The sequence below is a fragment of the Alosa sapidissima genome, chromosome 4 (genome assembly GCF_018492685.1).
Source record: "Alosa sapidissima isolate fAloSap1 chromosome 4, fAloSap1.pri, whole genome shotgun sequence".
Classification (NCBI taxonomy): Eukaryota; Metazoa; Chordata; class Actinopteri; order Clupeiformes; family Clupeidae; genus Alosa; species Alosa sapidissima.
Genome location: NC_055960.1, coordinates 10,799,715 through 10,805,835, shown reverse-complemented (window position 1 = coordinate 10,805,835; position 6,121 = coordinate 10,799,715).

Genomic DNA, 6,121 nt, shown 5'->3' with positions numbered 1-6,121 from the left:
AAAACCCTTCAAACAAAACTTAGCCACTCCTCTGCACCAGTCCTTCATATTGCAACACATTATATCAGTAGGATAGTGGTGTCTGTCTAGCATACTATTTATGTTGTTCATGTGGAGAAAATTCCCTGTGATAAAAAAAGCCTTGTTCAAGATGTTTAACACCACTGGTGTACTGAAATAAATAAATTGTCTACAAAGGCAATTCTGGAATTCTGGGAAATCCTTCTGTTATGATAGAAGAAAAATCTTTACATTTGCCGGCACCCTCTCTTCGTGAGACATGGAGTGAACTGTTCATTAAACGACGTGAGAACTTCCAAGTCCCTGGCATGCTTTTGCTTAACCGAGGCAGCACATGCAGCATACACCCAGCGTCCAGGTGCAACACATGGTTCTGATTGAGAATGCTGTGCTCCTGTGTAAGTCTTTACTAAACTTTGTCCTAAGCAGTTGAACCCTTCCTGTTGGCACCTCTAAAAGACTCTTACCCTTCCAGAATTAAGACTAATTGAGGAGATTCAGACAAAGCTCATAGTTCGAAAGCAATGGCTAAAACAGACACATAGACATAGACAATGTAATGATTAAATACTTTGTGGCGTGGAGTTTTTTGCTGATTCATGGCATGGACAAAAGATGCCTGTATTTATCGGCTAAGATTGTTTCAACACATCATGTGTGTTATGATATTCTTGATAGGTGTGTGACCACAGTCTATCAGATGCACACAGCTGTGAGCTCCGCAGGAGGCTCTGTAAGAAAGATGATCTTTTCATGCTGTGTTATGGGGCCAGGCCCTTAAACACGTTTATCTCTCATGTCTGACGGGGAGAGGTTTTTTTTTTTTTTTTCAATCTTTCCTTCCCTGAAACAAGGTATCTTTATTATAGGCCTACACGTGATTTGGTCATTAGCCCTTTTAGGTTGGTATACAGCGTGATGGGAAAGGGCAAAAAACATAACACATTAGGCTCTTCCCCTTTGTCAAATAATACATGCTCATTTTGACCGTTGGGTATACAGTAGATTCACATTACCACTATGCTGTTTTCCTTTTTTGGGATCTCAAACTTATCCATACATCAAGCCTTGATCCATACTCAGACATCTCCTCCAGACCAGCACATCTGCCTCCCACCTGAGGCACTGATATACTATATAGCAGACCCAGACGACAAGCTTGAACAGTTTGCATGTAGTCTGTGAACACAATAGGAAACAAATGTAGTTGCTGCATGAAAATCACAGAACTTCTGGACATCAGAAGTTCAGGCAAACATTAAATTCAAGTTTATAGTGACAGAGAAATTCAGAATCATTAAGAAGTTCTTCCTTCTTCCTTCGTGAAATCGTCATGATCACGCTGAACAAGGGCGTCTTGCCCGCAACATCTGTGGGGTGATTAAAACATTTCAAAGAGCTCAAAAGAACTAGGTGCTATCCCTTATTCATAAAGTTTATATTGACACTCAGGAGGATTTAGCGCCCATCTGAACCTACACTAAGCTGTTTAAGTTCTTTATTTTCTCTTTTATGAAGTTTCATGAAAATCAGGCTAAATAAACCTTGGCACGAGTAAGAAGAGGCAATTAGGCTACAGACTCTTTACGTAATAGAGTCATTATAGGGTTAAGAATAATAACACCGATATAGGCTGAAAGCGAATCGTTTAATTGCAGTTCTGGAGTGACTGTTAAAACACTGATTCAACCCCACTTTAGTGCAGGAATGAGACACATACTGTTCAAGTAGGTTAACTTTGGATTTGACGTAGATCTTCCTTAAAAGAGTTCCTTTGACACAGAAACATGTCTGAGGCGTTATTCTGAGAGATGAAAATGGTCATATTTGCTCTGATTAATGTCCTCTAGTGAGTTTAATCCCTTTTTAGTTGTAGTCTGTGAAGGTAGCACCGAAATGGTTGATAGAATGACTGTCCGGATGTCTGTCAGGACAGATGTTGTCTTCTCTGTTGTTGATGTGCAGAAGATAATTCTAGAAATATGTGAACACCTGGGAGTTGTTTTGCAAAAGCTAACAGTCCGTAAAAAAGATGAATTCAGATATGAGTGAATGGGTGTGATCTCGTAGAAAAAGGTGTTTTGGCAGCGATTTGGCAGAGACACAAACTCCCGGAGATAACATAGCAGTTGAAGATTATGGTGAGTCATCCATTCCTTTCTCTCAGGCAGAATTTCACCTCGTACCCAGGGTGTGGTCAAAACACGATGCATCCACAGGGAAGGTTCAGCATGGCACTGCTGACTGCACTGTTCCGGAGAGTCAACCATGGCTGAACTGCTTAACTGATTGTTTTTTTAACTGATATTTGATGCTTGTATATGATATTCTGATAAACTATTTACAGTGAACAATTCAAACAAATTATAGTGATGAATATGTGTCATTAATCTATGTAATTGTAGACAGCTTATGAATTGCATATTCATTTCCAATGGCCTTTGCTGTGTTCTAATTTTCCATTTTGTCATAGGATATTCTATTTCATCCAGGAACATACATGCTTGTCAGTAGTCTGTTTTTAAACATGGCCATCAGTTACTCATGTATTTGTTTGGCATATCGGTAACATTTACAGCAATAACTCCACTCTGTTTGGTGAGAATAGGTACCACAAATGTTATGGGAACTCACTGCCTTGAACTTTGATTCGCCCTGGTTTCTATGATGGAAACACACAAATAATGTTATTGGAAGAGTCTCAACCACTAGGACATGACTCATTGTACCAATCAGCCAGTAGCTGAGGACCAGAATGGAACTGATTTTATGACAAAGAATGGTCATGTGAGATTGACACAAAATCTGTACCCTGCGCCCAACTCAATGCTGAATATCTGGACGAGTATGTATACAGGACATTTTTGCAACATGATGGTGCCTACTGTCTATGTAAAATCTCTTTGTTTGAAATCCTGTTGAAAAGCCCATACAACCAAATGAAACAGGTGCTGAATATTTTATCTCAGGGACCAGGATATATTTCATTGCCATATATGTGATAACTTGGGGACAAACACAGGGGAAATTAGTTCTAAATGTGTTCAGGAATGGTTCATATGTACATAGGAAACCAATTCTATACCAGTCCTGCCTTTTGTGGGTAGATTTCAAAATAGCAGTTCAGATTTGCAGCGAGGTGCGCCTTTTTTATGTTGTTTCTTATTGGTCGTAAGCGTTTTGCATGCTGCTTATGCGCCCAGAGCACCTCACGTTTTGTGCGCCTGCTGCGCTTTCCGTTTTACAAGCGTCAAAGCGTGTTCTGTCTGATCACCCCCTAATAGATTTTAGTTGGACAACCAGTCTGGTTTATACTGGCTTTTGAAACACTCAATCCCAGATTTTAGTGACATTTTCTCCAGACGAGTAGTCATCTCACAATCAAACAAAATACTGTACAACAAAGTAAAATGTAGGGATGGTGTGATCAAGATGATAGGAATGTTTAATTCAAAGTTGCATTCCAGTTAAGATGTGCAATATACATGGTGAGTAAATGCAGGAAACTTGATGTCAAAACCATATGTCCTGCTCATATGTCCACATAGTCATCAGTTTATAGTTTTATTTTAGTTTCCCACAATTCCATGCCTTTTTCAGGTCTATTATCACCTGTCACCTATTTGTGATTTTGAAATTCAATCGCATGATTGTGCAACAAAGGTCAAGTTGACCATTCACATACGAAACAATTAAAATGACAAAACTATCAGGTCCAAACATGCACTGAGGGAAATACAACAATCCAAATGTCTCTGACACAAGGGGGAAGTTTATGCTGAAACCACTTTCCCCTGAACAAAACAAAATCCAGATAAAGCAAAACTCGCAAACATAAAACAGCAGAACCACCACCCCCACTCCTCCACACACACACACACACACACACACACACGCACATGCACACACACACACACACACACACACACTTATGGCAGTCTGTATGGCAGTCACCATGTGGGAAGAGTGCAGCTGAGATGAGACATGAAGTGTCCACAATACACTGAGCAGATACAAGCTCCATGGCGTGCCACTAACTAGCCAGTAACTCACACGGCTAAAGGCAGCATCTGTTGTACATTTAACATGTTGTCATGCGCACATAGGCCCCTTCCTCTCTTTGCCATTATCAAAGGCAGACCATGAGTTCATGTAGCCCAAGGAGATGTATTTTACCAAATGATCAATTACTTAAATGAATGACGAATGATGATTTTGTTCATAAATGGTTAGATTAATGACAAATCATGTTATTTCAGGGCTGGGAGTTCAATGCTAAACGATTCAAAGGTGGTTAGATTATGGAATCATCCAAAGGGACTCACTGTGTGTGAGCCATTCTGAATTCTATTATATCTGGCAGAAACTGACTCTAAGCTCAATGACTCAGTGACTTTGATTGACATTATTAGTTAACAAAACATGAAACCTCCAGTGGCTAGAGTGCAAGGATGTGTGTGAGAGCTTGCATGGTCCACTATCATCAAGGTCACAGTAAGATGGCTTTGTGGAAAAACAGCACCTAAAATAAAAATGTGACAATTACATCACAAGTTCAGTGGAGGACGTTGTCTTCACTGCTGTCAAATCCAATGTGGCAGTTTAAGCATATCAACGCTCTGATGACATATTGGCATATTCAATAGTCTCACTATCAATAACATTTCAGTCAAATCAAGACCAAAAGCATATCAAATCTCCAGGGTCTTTCAAAACCTCAGAAAACAGTGGTTCTCCTTGTTTCCATCACTGGATGACTAACATGTTTTTTACAGACATTTACGGCTTCACTGTTTTAAGATGCACAATCTGTGGGTGACAGAATAGCAAGCATAGAGGACAATCTTGCTTTGCAACCTTGCAGCCTTGCAACCTTGCTTTGAGATTATGTCTCAAAATATGTTATTATGATACTTATTAAAGCAAACAACAAGACTTAATCCTAATCCCTGTATCTCAACTCCATAAAAATATGTAATATTTTTACATATTTTGAATAATATAAAATGTAATCCTCAAGCTATATTTTAAGTCACTATCAGATCATAATAACTAGGCTACCATCCATATACAAAGGAGCTAATGACGATAAATCAAAGAAATGCTGAAATAATTTAATAAGGATTAAGTCACACAAATTGATGTGCCAACAATATGAGAGTAATTGTTGGATGGAGGAAAGAAAGAATGACATGATGGAATTTCAAAATATTTAAAAAAAAAATACTCCCTTTAACTCTGGAAACAACACCAGCAGAATCACATACCAATTTTCAGTGGCTGCCTTATGCCCCCTCAAAAGTTTTATGTCTAATTCTATTTGGATGTCGGTGCAAGAAGTCAACTACAAGAAACAAACATTTGCTGTTAGTCATAACAATGGACAAAACTATAATGGCCAGTCAATATCTAACTTCTGAGGAGACTGCACTCACCCTTCAAACGCTAATGATGCCCTGGACCTATTTGATAAAATAAACAAATCTAACCCCAAGCCTCAAAATGAAAACAAGGGAGACATAATTTGGGCATTATAACCACAGTAAATTCATTCCTGGCTGTAATTTAGTTACCCCAGGAATGCAAAATTGTCCTCTGGGCTGAATAACTATCTGGTCCTCATCTTCTTTGTTCCCATCTAAACAGTAGTCTGTAGGTTTTATCAGAATAAACATCTGTTCTAATGACAGTGTTTCAGCTTATTCTACATAGTAAAATTGTTTTGGCAAATTTGTTTTGACATATCAGCAAGATGAGTGAAATAAACAAAAATGAAATATTATTTTAAAACATAAACAGGCTTAATGATTTTCAACTGTTGAAAGTGGGCCCCTAGCCTACAGAGACGTTCATCATATAAGTGATTTGGCTGATCAAAATAGTCTAATTGTACTGACCTGATGGTGTAGCCTAATTGGCATTAGTCTACAGACGTTTTACGTGACAGAGTCATTATAGGGTTAAGAATAATAACACCGATACAGGCTGAAAGCGACTCGTTTTATTGCAGTTCTGGAGTGACTGTCGAAACACTGATTCACCCCCACTTTAGAACGGGAAAGCAACAGTTGCCCACCTCCTGATTTTTGGATTCGCTCTC